At 38.6% G+C, this 20,795-nt stretch overlaps 1 protein-coding gene across 1 annotated transcript in view; it reads right to left on the reverse strand.

Annotated features, from left to right (window-relative positions):
* Nucleotides 1-20,795, reverse strand: part of LOC136036810 (retinal guanylyl cyclase 1-like) — a 77,805-nt gene that overhangs the window by 45,471 nt on the left and 11,539 nt on the right. The gene's annotated exons all lie outside the window — the stretch shown is intronic.

A 20,795-nucleotide genomic window follows, 5' to 3' on the forward strand; every position in this document is an offset into this window, starting at 1 on the left:
GAATTTAATAAAGTGGAAATAGTTATTATAATATCATAGTTATTATAAGCGCATTGGATGATTCATAATTACTATAAGTAACTGACTTAGAGTTCGTCTTTGGTTTGAAGATTTTCTTCTTCTTCCTCCTTGTTGTTTGCTGCCTGACTATAAACTCCACCAGTTTCAATAAATTTGGACATCCCTTCTAAAGTGCGTTCCCCTTTGTACTCCACAACCTTGTTGTCTCCTTTTTTGTACAGCTTAATTGTAGGGAAGGATTGGATTTTTGTGTTTTCTAATTCATTGGCAGTAGCATCTATTTTGGCAACAAGAATACTTTGATTGTCCTTGAATTTCTCAGCAAGCATTTCATAAATAGGGCTTAGTTTTTTGCAATGTCCACACCAGGGCGCGTAGAATTCCACAAGGACATCCTTAGTGTCATCAAAGGCGATTTTGTGAAAATTCTTGCCAACTAGAACCTTCACAGGGCCATTGTTCCAATCTTCTGGAATTTCTTCAGACAAAAGGAAAGGCTTTAGCTTATTATCAAGGAAAGCCTGAATGAAAGATTTCGTATTTTCCAAACTAAACTCAGGGTTTTCAGGCTTATATCTGGTCCTATCTTCAAGATTAATGAGTCCCATTGTAGGTAGTTCAGTTGTCTTTATTTCAAAGTGTTCAATAAGAGGCTTATATGATTTTATATCTGCATCGACAGTCAAAAATATTACCTTTCCTCTTAAGTCTCTGGCAAGTTGCTCTGCTGCTTCATAAGCTTTCTGATATTTATCTGATATCTTTGAGACAAAAACAAGAAGATAATATTTGATTTCACCGCCGAAGATCCTTGTTAACTTAGGATTTAATTCAACTACCAGTGGCAGGGATTCTGTTTGAACAAAGGTTCTAATACTATTTTCAGTCCATTCCCCATCAAAATCGACTCGACCATCATCGAACTTTTTAAAGAGGACTATGGCATCATCAACGACGTCTTTATCTGTGCATACTCCTTCATCTGACGTAATACCAAACTTGACATCATCCAAACCAGCCGCTACAGAGAGGAACGTTTGTGCCTTTTCTGATGATTGATTCTTGAAGAAACCAATGACAACTGCTTCATTACCTTCAATGAATGCTTTTGATTGGTCTCTATTAGTCAGATTAATGGCAGGTGCTCCTCCTGTCTTCTTCAAAAGCCAATTGAAAATTTCCTCAGATGTTCTGCCCCCAGTATATTTTGAAGGCTTTCCATTTGTAAAGAACTTCAATGTCGGATATCCTTCGACATCATATTTATCAGCAAGATATTGTTCTTTAATAGCATCCACTTTAGCCAGTTTGACTGGTGATCCATCAGTTGCCAGTTTTTGTGCAACTTTAGCATATTCTGGTGCTAGGGCCTTGCAGTGACCGCACCAAGGGGCATAGAACGCAACAAGGATGTGTTTATTATCAGTTAAGGCAAAATCAAAATTTTCACTATTGAGGACCAAAACTCCTTCATCTTTTTTTATTCGTTCACCCGGAAGAGCAAAATAAAAAATAATAAAACCAAGCGCAAAGACACTCGTTATTGAAAGAGCTATTTTCATTTTCCACATCTTCGGTCTCTGATGGACTCTGTTAACAGCTTTCGATTCAGCCTGGCTTGTGTTAGTAAATGCCTCTTGAGTGTTCTTATAAGTTTCAGCATCCTTAGTTACTGGTATTTTTTCACTAGAAGCTTTTATATTTTCTGTCAAATTTTCCGCAGCTGCTGTGTCCACTATTGATACACTCGTCAAATCCCTGGTTGACTCACTCTTTGGTTCTGAGTGATCATTACTGGTCTGTTTCACAATATTACTCATCTTCTGAAACTCTATGAAAGACATTCCCAATTCTTTTAAATGCTGTTAGCGAATGACACATAAATGATAAATGATTTTAATTTATTTTTTAAGTTTCCAATAAAAGAAGACTACAAGTACTAAAATGTTTAGCCCAAAGTGCCAAAAACATTTTGCTATTTAAGAATACAATTTTAAGGATAGTCTCCGAAATATATTATGAACTTGCTGGGGCCCGGTGGCTTTGCCGCCGAGCCCCAGCACGGCACGAGGTAAGCTTCTATATATGGATTCTCATTGTCTCTTGTGTTCTACTGTAGTTTTTTCAAAGATATTTGATTATTAAAGCAAGTCCAATTTCTAACAATGATATCTACTAAGCTTCAAAGTTTTGGTCTTCTTTTTTAAGGTTTTTGAATTCTTCGTAATCCCTTGTTTTTTAATTTTAATTTTTTAAAAATTTTTTCCTTTTTATTTTTTTTATTTTTTTATAGTTTTTTTAGTTTCTTTCTTTTTTCCTTTTTTTAGTTGTTTACCTTTTTTTAGCTTTTTTAGTTTTTTCTTCTTTTTTTATTTTCTTTTTTATTTTTTAGTTTTTTTCCGCAACGTGTCCCAGTAACACGTGTGCAAGGTGCTAATTTTTAACTGCGTAAAACTTTCGGATATACAACTGGTAATTCCTCTGATATAATCTGGTAATTCCTCGACACGCATTCTTTTTTACTTTCTCTTTCAGCCGCAAGCCTGGTTTCGCGTTGCTCTTTAATACATCGGCACGGTTTCTTTTTTTAATTTCTCTCTGAGCCGCAAGCCTAATCACCCCCCCCCTAAAGCAACACGTATGCAAGGTGCTAATTTTTAACTACGTAAAACTTGTGGATATACAACATTCTTCGCAATCCCATTGTCTGTGCATATAAATAGATTGTCCGGCTTACCGACTCTTGAGCATGCAACATATAATTTTCCGTCGGAAAAACAATCCGTATTAAGATCTATACCACATTGCTCTAATGATTGCCCCTGAGGTTTGTTGATGGTGATTGCAAATGCTAATCGAATTGGGAATTGCAATCTTTTAAATTCAAAAGGCAGATCCTTTGGAATCATGGGAGTGCGAGGAATAAGATCAGCCTCACCCTCGGAAGGCCGTGTCGAGATTGTCGCCTCTATTACGTTTTCCATTGTTTTTTTTGTGGCAAGTTATGTGCCGTTGAAAAGCTTTGGTGGGTCAATATTTCGCAACATGATTATTGTTACGCCTATTTTTAGATGTAGTACGTGTGGTGGAAACCTTTAGAGATCCAGCGAATTTAAAAATTATGATGGATAGTTAACCGCTTCGTTTGATTCCAGAACTGTGTCGACTGACCTGCAAAAGACTGCCTGGTCTCGAATCTTGGTCAGATTAATATTGTTGATTTCATGGACGTCTTTGTTCTTGGCTACCAAAATCGCTCGTTCACTTAGCCGTTTATGATTTTTATAATTGGTTAGAATATTCGGAAATACCTTTTCAACCAAATTTTTTTTTTTGACGTCACTAAATTACAGAATTCAGTAGGCAGTTGTATACGTCCTGAAATTGAGTCAACTGGGAGCTTTCTGTTTCCAATTGCCAGAAATGATCTGAAAATATTTCACCAGAGTGATCGTTCTGCAATCAGACACGCATATTTATAGTTAATTTTAATGTATTTACGTGTGTCCATAAATAAAAATTTTCCAGGCAAGCATTCATTTCGTCTGCAGGTGTCAATCTAGGAATTTGCCTGAAATCTCCTGCAAGCAATGCTAATGTCCTGCCAAAGGGTTTAGAATTTCCTCGCATGTCTTGCAATGATCACTCGAGAGCCTCGAGCGATTTTTTGTGCGCCATTGTGCACTCGTCCCAAACAATAAGTTTGCATTGCTGCAATACTGTACCCATTACAGATGATTTGGAAATGTTGCACGTGGGAGATTGGATATTCAGAGGCAATTTCAAAGCGGAATGAGCAGTTCTCCCACCAAGCAGCAACGTTGCAGCTATTCCAGACGACACAAGGGCCAACGCTATGCCAGTTTTGGATCGAATTGATGCCAGAAGCAATCTTATTAGAAACGTTTTATCAGCACCTCCTGGTGCATCCAAGAAGAAGATTTCTCCAACTTGATTATCGACACAATGCATTATCTGATAATAAATGCCTTTTTGTTCAGACGTTAACTTAGAAATATTTGTTTGTACATACGGCAATAGATCAATCGTGTTGTAACTTTATTCACAATCCAATTCTACACATGTAGAAATAGCAGCAGTACGATTAGGTGAAGGCATTCCCAAATGCTTGAGAAGTTTTTTTTGCCATAGATGAGCACAAATCTTCAATCATAACTAAAGTGCAGTTATAAATTTTTGTTTTAAAGTCCAAGGTCATATCTGACCTCTCTAGCTGTATTCGATGCAGAATTTCCTCGGCCATTTGCGATTTGTATTTCTCCCATAACTTTGTAGGAGATGAAGGAGAGTAAGTTGTCAATATGATTCCAAACAATGCACGAATTTGACTTGGAGTTGACGTTTTGCACGTGTCATTGATGCAATTATCCCAGTATTGGTCGTTCTTCAATAAATTCAGAGCTTGACATGCACTACGATAAGTGTCATGTTTAGTCCCGTTTACAGTTCTCAAATGCTCAAAGGACGTCGGGCCGGGTACATTAACCTAAAGCAGGTGAAGAAAGAAGCATTCATCGTGATTGGGGTGAACGGTATAGATTCTTCCTATCGGTGTATCTTTGAAGATATTAGGTTGGCCGTCGACTGCCTCACCCCGTTTTCGACGTTCAAATGATTTTCTATTAGCATTCCACATATAATACGTAGGTACTTCAGAATACAGCAGTTTTTTGCAAAAGAATCATTTTGACATAGCGTGAAGAAAGCAGTTAACGTTGTATCTGGTGTATTAAGGGCTCTTTGTTGCACGTTGGATTCCGAAATATAAACAAGTTGATCATTTTGTAAGTGTACCTCTAAGTGAACAACAGTTTGACTTCGTTCATGTATCGGAAATGAAAGAATTCACCACACACCTCCATTACTGCTTATGTATCTCCCGGCCTGATATTGTACAACTTCATCGATATAAATGATTTTGGACTTCAAGCAAAAAGCTGCCATGTTGACGCATATACATATGTATTTGATTGCCTTTACGGAATTACAATATTCCAGGTTTATGCGCGCATTGTATGTTTTCGATAATAAAGATGAATACCCACTTTTCACAAAGGTGAAAAGTGGGAACGACCCACTGGTTTTCTGCTTTGATGTAACGGTTACGTGACTTTATGATTGCTGATATTCCGCCATCTTTGGTAGACCTTCTCTATACAAAAGTACCCATCATTGTCAGTAATTGTGTTAGGTACTAAAAGTCGAGGATATTGCTTTGTGCACTTTCCACTGTTACATCAGGTATTTCAGCGGAAATCACATCGTCAATTTCATTAGAAGCAATTTTATGAAATAACCATATTAGTATATATGCATATGCATGTGGCAACCCTTGCTTTTGCCATTCCACTGAGTACAACCAGCATCACACTGGCCCAAACACTTTGACATTTATCAGTGATTTAGACTTTTGCCGGAAGAAATGGGCCTTAATGTCATGTCTATGAACTGGCGATTGTCCCGGAAGTAAAAGTTGCTGTATCTTGTCCCAATATGGATTACATGTAAATGTAATGAATAAATCTTGACGACCATAGAGACAAACATACGCAATGGCATCTTGAGCATACTCATGTATATGATGCGGACTGCCAGCATATGACGAAGGTAAAATTGTTACTCTGCCAATGTTTGTGGTATTACCGTTATTTACAACTGCATCTCGCAAATGAATGAATTGTTCAGAGCGGAGCTTGGTCTGATTCAGACGGATGAATAGCAAACGCTCTGATTCAATCTTCACATAAATATCAACGATGTACTGGTGAAACAATTGACTGCATTTTAAAACATGATTCTTTTCATTTTGTAGGCGTAATATTTCATTGTGCTGCAATTCTTATCCATTTCTTTTTAAGTGGCTGGATTTATTAATTTAATATTAAAGTGATAGCCGTCGGCTCCATCCTGAAAAAGGATAGAATATTGTAGGGCATCGTAGCATCAATGAGTTTCAGTAATTCTTGTCAACTGAATGTTTTGCCTATAAAGAAAAATGTCTCGAGGTAAGAGCTGATCACCGACCATAACAATTGCCACTTCGTTGATAGTTGGAGCATTGTATCTACGCACATGTTTCAGTAGTAGGCGTTTTGTCAGCGGAAATAACAATTTTATGCGTATCAGTTGGCATCAAATCGATTGCTGTTTTAAACAGACGGACTAAATTATTATTATTGTGGAAAAGATGTTGCAACTGGGAAGCGATAGTCCTTTCAACGCCGGGAGAAATTCCGCAACGTGCATTCAATTCAGCATTGCTATCACTGATGAAGTACAGTTGCAACCTGAGAATGGTAGAAGGGAGCCTCCTCTATGATAAAATTGCCCTTTTACTTTGAAATTAGGCATAAAATGACCTTCATCTTAGATTTGGGCACCAAACGACGTCACTTGGAAACATGAGTTATATTTTCTGATGTTTGATAAAAAACGCTTCAATTCAGACATATTTCCAGTAATCAAAGCATTCAATGACTCTGGTGGTTCAGCCAGTTGAGGAAGCTTAACTTTTCCTGAGGCACAAAACATTCCCATTGTTTCACCATTAAATTTCAATACCTTGCAATAGGGACAAATTTCAGACATAGTCCCGATCTGAACATCTCGACTCAAGCTATAATCATCGGAAGGGCAGTACTTAAATGGCAGGCGATTATACACGCGTTGCTTTTGTAACACATCGACACGCGTTCTTTTTTTACTATCTCTTTCAGCTGCAAGCCTGGTTTCGCTTTGCTCTGGTGGTTTCTCGACACGCCTTCTTTGACGTAAATTGGAGATTCCTAATCTGGCCCTTTCCTTTTGAGCCACAAGCTTGGTTTTGCGTTGCTCTGGTGTTTCCTCCTGGTGTTTCCTTTTTGGTGACATTATAGTATAATTTACTCTTTGACAATAGAGATACTTTCTCTTTGAGCCACAAAATAAGTGGTACTTTCTTTCCGAGCTACAAACATTCATCTTCTATATATATAAAACTGGCTGTTGGGGTGGCGCTTCGTGCCACCCCAACACCTAGTTGGTGGGGGCGCTTTGTGCCCCCCAAGTCCCCCCGCGCGCGTAAGTCGTTACGCGCCATATTAGTTACGCGCAATTGTAGTCGTGTCCCTGTGTCCCACCTGTGAATATAGATAGATAGATATATATATATATGTTTTTAACTACGTAAAACCTACGAATATACAACATTCTTCGCTGTCCCATTGTCTGTGCATATAGCCTACATAGATTGTCAGGTTTACCGACTCTTGAACATGCAGCATATAATTGTCCATGGGAAAAACAATCCGTATTCAGATCTATGCCTCATTATTCTAATGATTGCCCTTGAGCTTTGCTGATAGTGGTTGCTAATCGAACATTCTCTGTGTCCCCGTCGTCATTAATATATCCCCCTGTGCCCCCCGGCGTCCCCGTTGTAGTTGTGTCCCTGTGTCCCGGTCGTCATTTATATTCCCTGTGTCCTGGTCGTCATTTGTGTCCCGGTGTCCAAGTTTGTAATTTCTCTTTGAGTGTCCCGGTCGTCATCTATATTCCCTGTGTCCCGGTGTCCCGGTCGTCATTTGTGTCCCGGTGTCCCGGTCTGTAATTTCATCAGTTGACAAATATGACGTCAGTCGACAAACAACTTCATGACGATATACAGCTCAATCCTTATAATGTAGTCAGTCGACAAACATGACATCAGTCAACACACAAACGTGACGTCAGTCAACAGACACACACAAACAAATAACTAATTTTTATATATATATATACGATAGAAATATATAAAATAAGTTGTATACATGTTTTTTTGTGTGTTTTTTGTAAAAACAGGGTTTACATATGACATCGACCGGGAAACAAATGACGACCGGGACACGGTAATATACATGACGACCGGGACACTAAAAGAAAAATTACAGACCGGGACACAAATGACGACCAGTACACCGGGACACAGGGAATATAAATGACGACCGGGACACTCAAAGAGAAATTAAAGACCGGGACACCGGGACACAGGGAATATAAATGACAAACGGGACACTGGGACACAACTACAACGGGGACGCCGGGGGTCACAGGGGGGATATATAAATGACGACGGGGACACAGGGAATATTCGATTAGCAATCACCATCATCAAAGCTCAAGGGCAATCATTAGAAAAATGCAGTATAGATCTGAATGCGGAAAAAATAGGTTGTATGCATGTTTGTTTTTTTGTATGTTTTTTTGTAAAAAGAGGGTTTGCATATGACGTCATTATAAGTATATAAGGCTTTGTATATGACTTCATTATTAGATGACGTTACAGACCGGGACACCGGGACACAAATGACGACCGGGACAACAGGACACAGGGAGTATAAATGACAACCGGGACACTCAAAGAGAATTTTCAGACCGGGACACTGGGACACAATTGAAGACCGATACACCGGGACACAGTGAATATAAATGACGACCGGGACACTCAAAGAGAAATTACAGACCGGGACACCGGGACAAAAATGACGGCTGGGACACCGAAAAGCAGGGAATATAAATGACAACCGGGACACAGGGATACAACTACAACGAGGATGCCAGGGGGCACAGAGGGGATATATTAATGACGACGGGGACACAGGGAATATTCGACTTGCAATCACCATCAACAAAGCTCAAGGGCAATCATTAGAAAAATGCGGTATAGATCTGAACACGGATTGTTTTTCCCATGGACAATTATATTTTGCATGTATAAGAGTCGGTAAACCTGACAATCTATTACACAACTACAATGGCGTGTAACTAATACGGCGCGTAACTAATACGGCGCGTAACGACTGACGCGCTCGGGGGACTTGGGGAGGGGGGGCGCGAAGTGCCCCCACCAACTAGGTGTTGATGTGGCGCGAAGCACCAAACCAACAGCTAGTAGTTATTAAGGCGTCACACTGAATATGAGGTCTTGTGTTAAAATGAAAGCTTTCTTACATATATATATCGACGTCATATCGTAACAGATAACAGACAGACAGTACATTTGTATATATATAGAAGATGAAAGGTAATGGCGCGATTGGTCAAACGGTTTAGTTGATATCGATGTAATTATTGAGACGGCTAGCTAAGAAGAAAGACAAACATTATTATTTAAACCCCTCTGTAGCAACCCACTGTTGGACCAAATAATGCACCATGTGGTTGACCATAATCAAAAAGCGTCGTTACTCTGTTACAATGCAACAAATGCCATCTCTTCAAAAGTCTTAGGATCACCCAAAGAAAAGGAGAAATTTAAAATTTTCGAACCCTCACATTCCTAGAACCACTACTATGGCCTAATGACGTCACAACTGTTCAAGTTTCCATTAATTCAAATAAGAAGGTTAAAAATATGCATTAGCTTTCAAAAGGGATCGGAGGGTATATGCCCCCCCCTTGCGCAGAGACACATCCTCATTTCCGCAAATGCGTCCCATCAAAATTTTGACATTACCAATTTGTTTTAAATAGTCCAACGATCAAATTACTAAATGATTGGAGTCAGTTTACCCTCTAGTACACCCGGGGGAGTGGTTTTAACTTATGCCCTGTGGGTATATGAAGTTCTTATGGAAGAAGTGATCGCATAATTCTCGGAAGGGACTCAGATGATTAGAAATTGAAACTTCTAATTCTCTTTTTAAGATTCAGAGTGATCTGATAGCCCCCCCCCCTCCATCTTCTTTCCCCCAAGTGTGTCCCATTGAATTTCTTATACAGCAATTTTGTTCAAAATCGACCCAAAATCACATAAAAACGACTCCAGATATAATACAGCCCACCAAAACTTGGGAGCAAGTGTCGTAAATTATGCCCCGAGGGCCTATAAGTTTTTATGGAAGGAATTTTAGCGTACACTTTTGAGGGAATTCATTCAATTGCAAATCGAAATTTCTAGTGCCCTTTTTGTGAGTCAAAAGTGATCGGAGGGAAACTAGCCCCCTCCCCCAAGGCCCCATTTTTACCAATTCATCTGATCAAAATTTTGATGACCATTTTGTTCAACATATTTTCAAGATAAAATAACAAAACTCAGAAGTCAACACAGCCCCCCAGAGCCCAGGAGAAGTGTTGTGAGCTATGCCCAAAGGGTAGATAAGGTTTTTCGTAAGGGGTGGTCATTTAGACATTAGAGGTAGCTCATTTGATTGAACAATAGAAATTTCTATTTAACTTTTTAAGAGACATTAAAAATGATCGATGGAAATATACCTTCCAACCCTTTTTTCCCCAAATGCATCTTATCCTTTGAGATAGCCATTTTGTTTGAAATATTCTAACGATTAGATGACAAAACTTTGGGGTTCGCCCCCCCTGAAACCTGGGGAAGGGTTGTAACTTATGTCCCAGGGGTATTTAAAGTTTTTACGGAGAAGATGGCAGTATAAACTTCAGAGGGGACTGAAATGAGTAGAAATTGGAATTTCTAGTTTCCCATTTTAAGAGTCAAAAGTGATCCGATGGCAACTAGCCTCCCACCCCACCAACTCCAAATCTAAAAGTTGCCAATTTTTGTGTCTCCAGAGGAACTACCTATGCGGGGGGGGGGAATAAAAAATTTTTCCAGAGGCACTACCTATGTAGGCACAACTACAGCATGAGAATACACTGAAGGTGTTTGAGCATACTTGTCTGCGAAGAATTCTCAGAGTACAGCTACGTGACCGTATCTCCAACGCGGATATACGTCGAGTGTGCAATATTCAGAGAGATGTTGCGCTCACTATTAAAGAACGCCGTTTGAAATAATTGGGCCATGTATTACGGAAACCGCCAGAGTACCTGCCTCGCCAAATACTTGTAGTTGAGCATATTAGCTCCTGGAAGAGACGCCAAGGAGGACAGAGGAAGAACTGGTGGAACCTGGCCAAGTCAGACCTTGAACCTATCGAGGGTTTCAGAAAGTTATGTCACAGATGGTCAACTCAGTGGCTCACTTTTGCAGAGCAGCTGGCAGAAGATCGAACAACATGGCCCAAGAAGGTAAAACCTCCCACTACTACCAGGGCAAGGGCTGGAAGTTATGCAAGCTGTCCAATGTTAATATATCTGGTCTTTGTAGAAAGGGCAATCGTATAGACTTCGGAAAAGCCTTGTTTGATTTAAATTGAAAGTTCTAGGTCCATTTTTTAAATTCAAGAGTAATAAGACGATAGGCAGCCTCGATCCTTTTTTTAAATGCTTTCGATCAAAATTTCAAGTTAGTTATTTTATTCAAAATCGTCCAAATATCAAATAGCAATGGTTCTGTGTTCGAACCTCCCCCCTAGCCCTGGGAAAAGGGCTGTAAGCTATACTAGCAGGCCATTGTTAACGTATAAAGCTTCTATGGAAGGCGTGGTCCTATAAACTTTGGAGGAAGTTCAATTTGTCGGAAATGGAAATTTATTGTTGCCTTTTTAAGAATCGATTATGATCAAAAAGTAACAGCCCCCCCCCTCTTGTTCCTTTTCCCCTAAATGCACTTTATAAAAATTTTGAAATAGCAATTTATTCAAAATAGTCCTAAATTCAAATTTCTATAACTTAGGGGTTGAAAAATCCTCCATAGCTCCCAGGGAAAGGATTGTGACTTATGTAAGTTGTCTAATATTAGAATATTAAGTTGTTTGTGGAAGGGGTGGGCGTATTAACTTTCGAGGGGGCTCATCTGATCAGAAATTGAAACTTTTAGCTCTTTTTCAAGAGTCAAAAATGATCAATGAACAATTAGCCTACACCCTACTTACCTAAAGGGTAGGCTATCTGATCAAAATGTTTAGATAGCCATTTTGTTGAAAATAGTTCGGAGGCCAAATAAATAATCTTCCAGGTTTGTACCCTCATCCCCAGCCCCAGAAAAATGGCTATGAACTATGGTACTTTCTTATTGTCACTTTGCTGCTTTGTTTACTTTGATTAAAAAAAAAAATTAACTGCAAGTAAGGAGTAACATGACAAACTTAAAACGAAAAGAAATGATTCCGTATATGAAAGGGGTTGTCCACTCCTCAACGCCTGGATCTGTACGCTAAACTTTGACTTTTTCTCATAACTATACTTTTTAAAACAATAACAAACTTTAGCGTAAAGAGCGAGGTGTTAAGGAGGGGACAAACCCTTTCATATACGGAATATTTTCAGGCTGTTTTAAGTTTTAATGTCGCTCCTTACTTGCAGCTAAAAAAATATATTTTTTTTTATATTTAATTTTTGAACGTTTTTGAATTAATGCCCGTTTTGATTTTGGCTCACCACACATGGAGAATTAAAACTATTAATTTTTTTAATTTAAAAAGCATATTAATTTTTTCTTCGGCTAAATGGCTTTCTCATAGTTTTGATGGGACGATTTTGATAAAAACAAGAGCTAAGAGCTCATACAGCCACTTGTGACGCGGACGGAAGAGCCAAGAGCCAGGAGCTCGTTTGGCATGAGCTCTAGCAAAATTCTAAGAATCAGTACATTGGTTTAAAAGGAAAGTCAGAGGCTTAATTCCGGTCGAGATTTAAAATAAGAGCTCTGAGACACGAGGTCCTTCTAAATATCAAAATTAATTAAGATCCGATCTCCCACTCGTAAGTTAAAAGTATCTCATTTTTGATAATTTTTCCCTTCCCTTCAGCCCCCAAGATGGTCAAATTGGGGAAAACGACAAGTCAATTTGTATAGTTTCCTGTCACGTATACCGATTTTCCTCGTCCTTGCACGTCCAGAAGCACTAAACTTGCCAAAGCACAGGACCCCTCTAACTCCCCCCAATAGAGCGGATCCAGTCCGGTTACGTCAATCATGCACCCAAGATATTTGCCTATTCTACCCTCCGACTTTCATCCCGATCTCTCCACTCTAAGCATTTTCCAAAATTTCTGGTTTTTCCCTCGAATTCCTCCAATGTCATCAAAGCTGGTCGGGATTTACACCAAAAGCTCTGAGTCATGAGTTCTTCTAAATATCAAATTTCACCAAGATTCGGTCAGTCGTTCGTAATATTAAAATGCCTCAATTTTTCTAATTTTTCCGAATTAACACCCCCAACTCCCCAAAAAGGAGTAGATTCAGCCCGGTTGTGCCAATCATGTACCTAGGACTTGTGCTTATTCTTCCCACCAAGTTTCATCCCGATCTCTCTAGTTTAAGGTTTTTAAGATTTCCAGTTTTCCCCTTCAACTCCCCCCAATATCACCAGATACGGTCAGAATTTAAAATAAGAGCTCTGACACACCAGGTCCTTCTAAATATTAAATTTTAGTAAGATCCGATCACTCATTCTTAAGTTAAAAATACCTCTTTTTTTCAATTTTTTCTCTCCCTCCAGCCCCCCAGATGGTCGAACCGGGGGAACGACTGTTATCAAGCAAGCCCCTGACACGCCTACCAATTTTCATCATCATAGCACGTCCAAAAGCACCGAACTCATCAAACCACTGGAAATCCCCCCAATTCCCCCAAAGAGAGCGAATCCAGTCCAGTTAAGTCAATCACGTATTTAGAACTTGTGTTTATTCTTATCTTCAAATTTCATCCCGATCTCTCTACTCTAAGCGTTTGCCAAGATTTCCGGTTTTCCAAGATTTCTGTTCCCCCCCCCCTCCAACCCCCTATGTCCTCGGATATGATTTGAATTAAAAATGGAGCATCTGAGACATAAGATCTTTCTATATATCAAATTTCATTAAGATCCAATCACCCATTCATAAGATAAAAATACCTCAATTTTCACGTTTTCCAAGATTTCCAGATTCCCATCAAACTCCCCCTAATGTCACCAAATCTGGTTGAGATTTGAAATAAGAGCTCTGAAGTACGATATCCTTCTAAATACAAATTTTCACTAAGATCTGATCATCCGTTCGTAAGATACGAATCCCTCATTTTTTTCCGATTTTTCCGAATTAACCCCCCCCCCCAACTCCCCCAAAGAGAGACAATATGGTTCGATTATGTCAATCACGTATCTAGGAATTTTGCTTATTCTTACCACCAAGCAGCATCATGATCTCTCCACTCTAAGCATTTTCCAAGATTTCCGGCTTCCTCCTCCAACTCCCCCCAATGTCATCGGATCCGGTCAAGATTTAACATAAGAGCTCTGAGACACGAAGTCCTTCTAATGTAGAATTTCATTTCAAAGAGAGCGGATCCGTTCCGGTTTTGACAGTCACGTATCTAGGACTTGTGCTTATTTTTCCCACCAAGTTTTATCCCGATCTCTCTCCTCTAAGCGTTTTCCAAGATGTCAGATCTTTCTCTCCAACTCCCTCCAATTTTACCGGATCTGGTCGGGATTTGAAATTAGAGGCCTGAGATTCGATATCCTTCTAAATATCAAATTTCATTAAGATCTGATCACCCGCTCATAAGTTAAAAATACCCCATTTTGTCTAATTTTTGAATTAACCGTCTACCCTCTCCCCATCCCAGATGGTCGAGAGTATTTCTAATTTAATCCGGTCTGGTCCCCGATAAGCCTGCCAAATTTCATCGCTCTAGCTTATCTGGAAGTGACCAAACTAGCAAAACCAGGACAGACCAACAGACAGACCTACAGAATTTGCGACCGCTATATGTCACTTGGTAAATACCAAGTGCCATAAAAAGGGTGGGGGAGGAGGCCTTGTTGTCCTCCAATTTTTGGTTACTTAAAAGGCAACTAGACCTTTTATTTTTTTAGAACGTTTTTATTAGTAATAAATGTATGTAACTTACGAATTAATTAACGTAACGAACTTCTATATTTGTATATTTTTATTACGTATATGAGGGGGGCTCGCCCCCTTGTCCATACCTCACTTTTAACACTAAAGTTTGAATTTTGTCCTAATTTTTTAAGAATGACCCCTGAATTACAAAGGACATAGAATAAATAGTTGAAATTACTAATAATACTTTAGCGTAAAGAGCGAGGTATTGCGGAAGAGACGAGCTCCCTTATATACTTAATAATTTCTAATCTTTTTAGGTTTTAATGCTGCTCCTTACTTCTAGCCAAAAAGTTTTATTTATTTATTTCCTCATTGTTTTTTTTTTAAATAATGCTAGAAAATCCTGCAGCCCCTTCATGGAAATCCTCTTTCCTCATAATAAATTCCCCCATGAAAAGATACTCCCACATAACCTCCTCCCTCGATCCACCTCTCTCCCTCAGAACGAAAAAGTCTCCCTGAAAATACCTGTACATTTCCTATTAACCCTTACTGTATGTAAACAATGGTCAAAGTTTGTAACTTGCAGTCCCTCTCCCGGGGACTGTGGGGGATAAAGTCGTCCCAAAAGACATAATTATTAGGTTTTTGACTATGCTGAACAAAATGGCTATCTCAGAATTTTGATCCCGTGACTTTGGTAAAACATGAGTATGGGATGGAGCCTAGGTGCTCTACAATGTTTTGGTCACTTAAAAAGTGCACTAGAACTTTCAATTGCCGTTAGAATGAACCCTCTCGTGGTATCTTAGGACCACTGGGTCGATACGGTAACCCCAGAGAAAAAAAAAACAAACCAAAAAATAAAAACAAATAAACAAAATTGTCTCCTGGGAAAAAGTACAAAACTCCACATTTTTGTAGATAGGAGCTTCAAAATTCTATAGTATGGTTTTCTGATACGTTGAATTTGATGGTGGATTTCTTGCTATTCTCTACAATAAGGCAAATTTTCTCAGGCTCGTAATTTTTGATGGGTAAAACTAAAATTGATGGAGTTTATATATTTAAAATCAGTATAAAAATGCGATTCTTTTGATGCAACTATTGGAATCAAATTCGGTCTCTTAAGAGTTTTTGGTTACTATTGAGCTACAGTTCGTTATCGCGATCTGTTTGGTACTTTGATGCTAGTTTTGATACTCTGATGAATTGATGGGGAAAAATTGAGTTTGAATTAAGGCATCTTCTAAAAATTGAAATTTTTTGCAATCAAAAACGAACAAAATACAGACCCAGCTAGTATATCTATATATATGATTACAGACCAGGACACCGGGACACAAATAACGACGGAGACACAGGGAATGTTCGATTAGCAATCACCATCAACAAAGCTCAAGGGCAATCATTAGAATAATGAGGTATAGATCTGAATGCGGATTGTTTTTTCCATGGACAACCGGGACACAAATGACGACCGGGACACAGGGAATATAAATCACGACCGGGACACTCAAAGAGAAATGACAGACCGGGACACTGGGACACAAATGACGACCGGGACACCGGGACAAAGGGAATATAAATGACGACCGTGACACTCAAAGAGAAATTACAGACTGAGACACCGGGACACAAATGACGACCGGAACAGAGGGAATATAAATGACCATCGGTACACAGGGACACAACTACAACGGGGACGCCGGGGTGCACAGGGGGGATATATAAATGACAACCGGGACACAGGAAATGTTCGATTAGCAATCACCATCAACAAAGCTCAAGGGCAATCATTAGAATAATGAGGTATAGATCTGAATACGGATTGTTTTTCCCATGGACAATTATATGTTGCATGTTCAAGAGTCGGTAAACCTGACAATCTATTTATATTCACAGACAATGGGAGAGCGAAGAATGTTGTATATTCGCAAGTTTTACGTAGTTAAAAACACACACACACACACACATATATATATATATATATATATATATATATATATATATATATATATATATATATATATATATATATATATATATATATATATATATCTATTTGATATATATATATATATATATATATATATATATATATATATATATATATATATATATATATATATATATATATATATATTCACAGGTGGGACACAGGGACACAACTACAATGACGCGTAACTAATATGGCGCGTAACGACTTACGCGCGCGGGGGAGGGCTTGGGGGAAGCGCGAAGCGCCCCCACCAACTAGGTGTTGGGGTGGCGCTTCGCGCCATCCCAACAGTTAGCATATATACAATATATATATATATATATATATATATATATATATATATATATATATATATATATATATATATATATATGTATATATATATATATATATATATATATATATATATATATATATATATATATATATATTTATATATATACATATATATAGCACCGGGAGCATCGCAGCCGGGTCCCAGAACTCGGCACGTGTCAGGCTCCACGGATGCCCCTTCGCAAGGAAAATTCGCCGTCTAAAAATAATTTTTCGCTCGTTTTCGACCTTGTTTTTTATTGGAGCTTTAATCTTTGCCTCGATTTGTGTTTGTCATTATGAAAGACATATTGCCAAACTTTTGTTTCTTTCAATTGTTCAGGTGGTGGGACAAAAACTTCTTTTGCCTCCGCTTGTCTTTTGTCATTCTATTTTCCTTGTTTAGAAGGCAATTTTTCTTTATATTTCTATATATGCGGCTGATAGAGAAAGTAAGAAAAGAAAGCGTGCCGAGAAATCACAAAAGCAACCTGAAAATTATCGCCTGGCATTCAGGTACAGCCCAGTCGATGATTATAGCTTGAGTATGTGTTCAAATCGGGACTGTGTCTAAAATTTGTCCCTATTACAAGGCCTTGAAATTCAATGGTGAAACAATGGGAATGTGTTGCGCCTCAGGAAAAGTTAAACTTCCTCTACTGGCTGCACCACCAGAGCCATTGAAGACTTTGCTTACTGGAACTACGCAAGAATCTAAGCGTTTTTTGTTAAACACCAGAAAATATAACTCACGTTTCCAAATGATTATCGAAATATTATTTCGAAATACCTCGAAATATTATTCTTCATAAGCGAAACGCTCAGTTGGTAAGAATTGCTGAAACTCATCGATGCTACGATGCCCTACAATATCCTATCATTTTTTGGGATCGAGCCGACGGCTATCACTTTAATATTAAATTGATGAATTCAGCCACTAACAAAGAAATGAATAAGAAATGCAGTGCAATGCATTATTATTCCTGTAGACTAATGATTCGGCAGGATGAAGACAATTGTATTTTAAAATGCCGTCAATTGTTTCACCAATACATCGTTGATACGTATGCAATAATTGAATCAGAACGATTGCTATTTATCCGTCTGAATCAGACCAAGCTCCACTCCGAACAATTCATTCATTTGCGAGATGCAGTTGTAAATAACGGTAATACCACAAACGTTGGAAGATTAACGATTTTACCTTCGTCAAATGCTGGCAGCCCCCGTCATATGCATGAATATGCTCAAGATGCTATTGCGTATATTCGTCTCTATGGTCGTCCAGATTTATTTATTACATTTACATCTAATCAATCTTGGGACGAGATACAGCAGCTTTTACTTCAAGGACAATCGGCGGTTCATAGACATGACATTACGGCCCGTTTCTTCCGGCAAAAGTTTAAATCACTGATAAACTACATAGTAAAACTTGAAGTGTTTGGGTCAGTGCGATGCTGGATCTACTCAGTAGAATGGCAAAAACGAGGATTGCCACACGCACATATACTAATCCGGCTACATTATAAAATTACTTCTAATGAAATTGATGATGTGATTTCCGCTGAAATACCTGCTGAAAATGTCGATAAGGGGTTATATGATAATGTTGTAAAAAATATGATACACGGATCATGCGGTGCACTGAACGAAAATTCACCATGCATGGCCAAAGGAAGGTGCACAAAGCAATATCCTTGACTTTTAGTACCCAACAAAATTACTGGCAATGATGGTTACCCACAATATAGAAGAAGATTTACTGAAGACAGTGGGTTGTTCCCTATTTCCCTTTATTATCAAAAACATTTAATGCACACATAAACGTTGAATACTGTAACTCCGTAAAGGGAATCAAATACATTCGTAAATACTTCAACAAAGGCAGTGACATGGCAGTTTTTGGCTTGCAGTTCGAAATCAGTGATATTGACGAAATCGTACAATATCAGGCTGGAAGATACATAAGCAGTAATGAAGCTGTTCGGCGAATTCTTTCATTTCCGATACATGAACGTAGTCCAGCTGTTGTTCACTTAGCGGTACATTTAGAGAATGGTCAACGTGTTTATTTTTCGGAATCCAACGTGCAAAACAGAGCCCTGAATCCACCGGATACAACGTTAACTGCTTTCTTTTCGCTATGCAAAAATGATTCTTTTGCAAAAAAAACGGCTGTATACTGAAGTGCCTTCGTATTACACATGGAATACTAAAAATAAAGTATTTGAACGTTGAAAACCGGGTAAGTTAGTCGACGGCCAACCTACCATCTTCAAAGATACCACGATAGGAAGACTCTACACCGTTCACCCCAATCAACATGAATGCTTGTTTCTACGCCTGTTTGGTGAATGTACCCGGTGCGACGTCCTTTGAGTATTTGAGAACTGTAAACGGTACTATACATGACACTTACCGTAGTGCATACCAAGCTCTGAATTTATTGGAGAATGACCAACACTGGGATAACTGCATCAATGACGCGTGCGAAGCATCAACTCCAAGTCAAATTCGTACATTGTTTGGAATCATACAAACAACTTTCTCTCTTTCAGCTCCTAGTGAGTTATGGGAAAAATATAAATCAAAAATGTCCGAAGATGTACTCCATCGAAAACAGTTAGAGACGTCAGATATGACTTTTGATTTTACATCAGAAATTTATAACTACACTTTAGTTATTATAGAAGATTTGTGCGTATGTATGGCAAACAAACCTCTTCAGGATTTGGGAATGCCTTCACCTAATCGTACCGCTGCTGTTTTAACATGTGTAGAATTGGATCGTGAACAAAGTTAGAGTACGAGTGATCTATCGTCGTATGTACAAAATAACATTTCCAAGTTAACGTCGGAACAAAAAGACATTTATGATACGATAATGCATTGTGTCGATAACAACGTTGGAGAAATTTTCTTTTTGGATGCGCCAGGAGGTACTGGTAAAACGTTTATGATAAAACTGATTTTGACATCAATTCGATCAAAAAATGAAATAGCGTTGGCAATTGCGTCGTCCGAAATAGCCGCAACATTGCTGCCTGGTGGAAGAACTGCTCATTCCGCTCTGAAATTGCCTCTGAATTTGCATTCTTTAGAAACTCCCACGTGCAATATTTCCAAATCCTCTGGGCTGGGTAAAGTATTGCAGCAATGCAAACTTACTATTTGGGACGAGTGCACAATGGCACACAAAAAATCACTCGAGGCTCTGGATCAATGTTTGAAAGATTTGCGAGGGAATTTGAAACCCTTTGGCAGCACATTAATATTGCTTTTGGGAGATTTCAGGCAAACATTACCTATAATACCTAGATCAACCCCTGCAGACGAAATGAATGCTTGCCAGAAAAATTCTAATTTATGGGCACACGTAAAGACATTAAAATTAACTACAAATATGCGTGTCCGATTGCAAAACGATGACTCTGGTCAAACATTTTCAGATCAATTGCTGGACGTATACAACTACCTGCTGAATTCTGTAATTTAGTGACGTCCAAAAATGAATTGATTTAAAAAGTATTTCCAAATATTCTAAACAATTATAAAAATAATAAATGGCTAAGTGAAAGAGCGATTCTTGCACCCAAAAATATAGACGTCCACGAAATCAACAATATTGTTCTGACCAAGATTCGAGACCAGGCAGTCCTTTACAAGTCAGTCGACACATTTTTGGAACCAATTGAGGCGGTTAATTATCCATCTGAATTTTTAAATTCCCTGGATCTTTCAGGGTTTCCACCACAGGTGCTACAACTAAAAATAGGCGTACCAATAACAT

The sequence above is a fragment of the Artemia franciscana genome, chromosome 16, assembly GCF_032884065.1.
Source record: "Artemia franciscana chromosome 16, ASM3288406v1, whole genome shotgun sequence".
NCBI lineage: Eukaryota > Metazoa > Arthropoda > Branchiopoda > Anostraca > Artemiidae > Artemia > Artemia franciscana.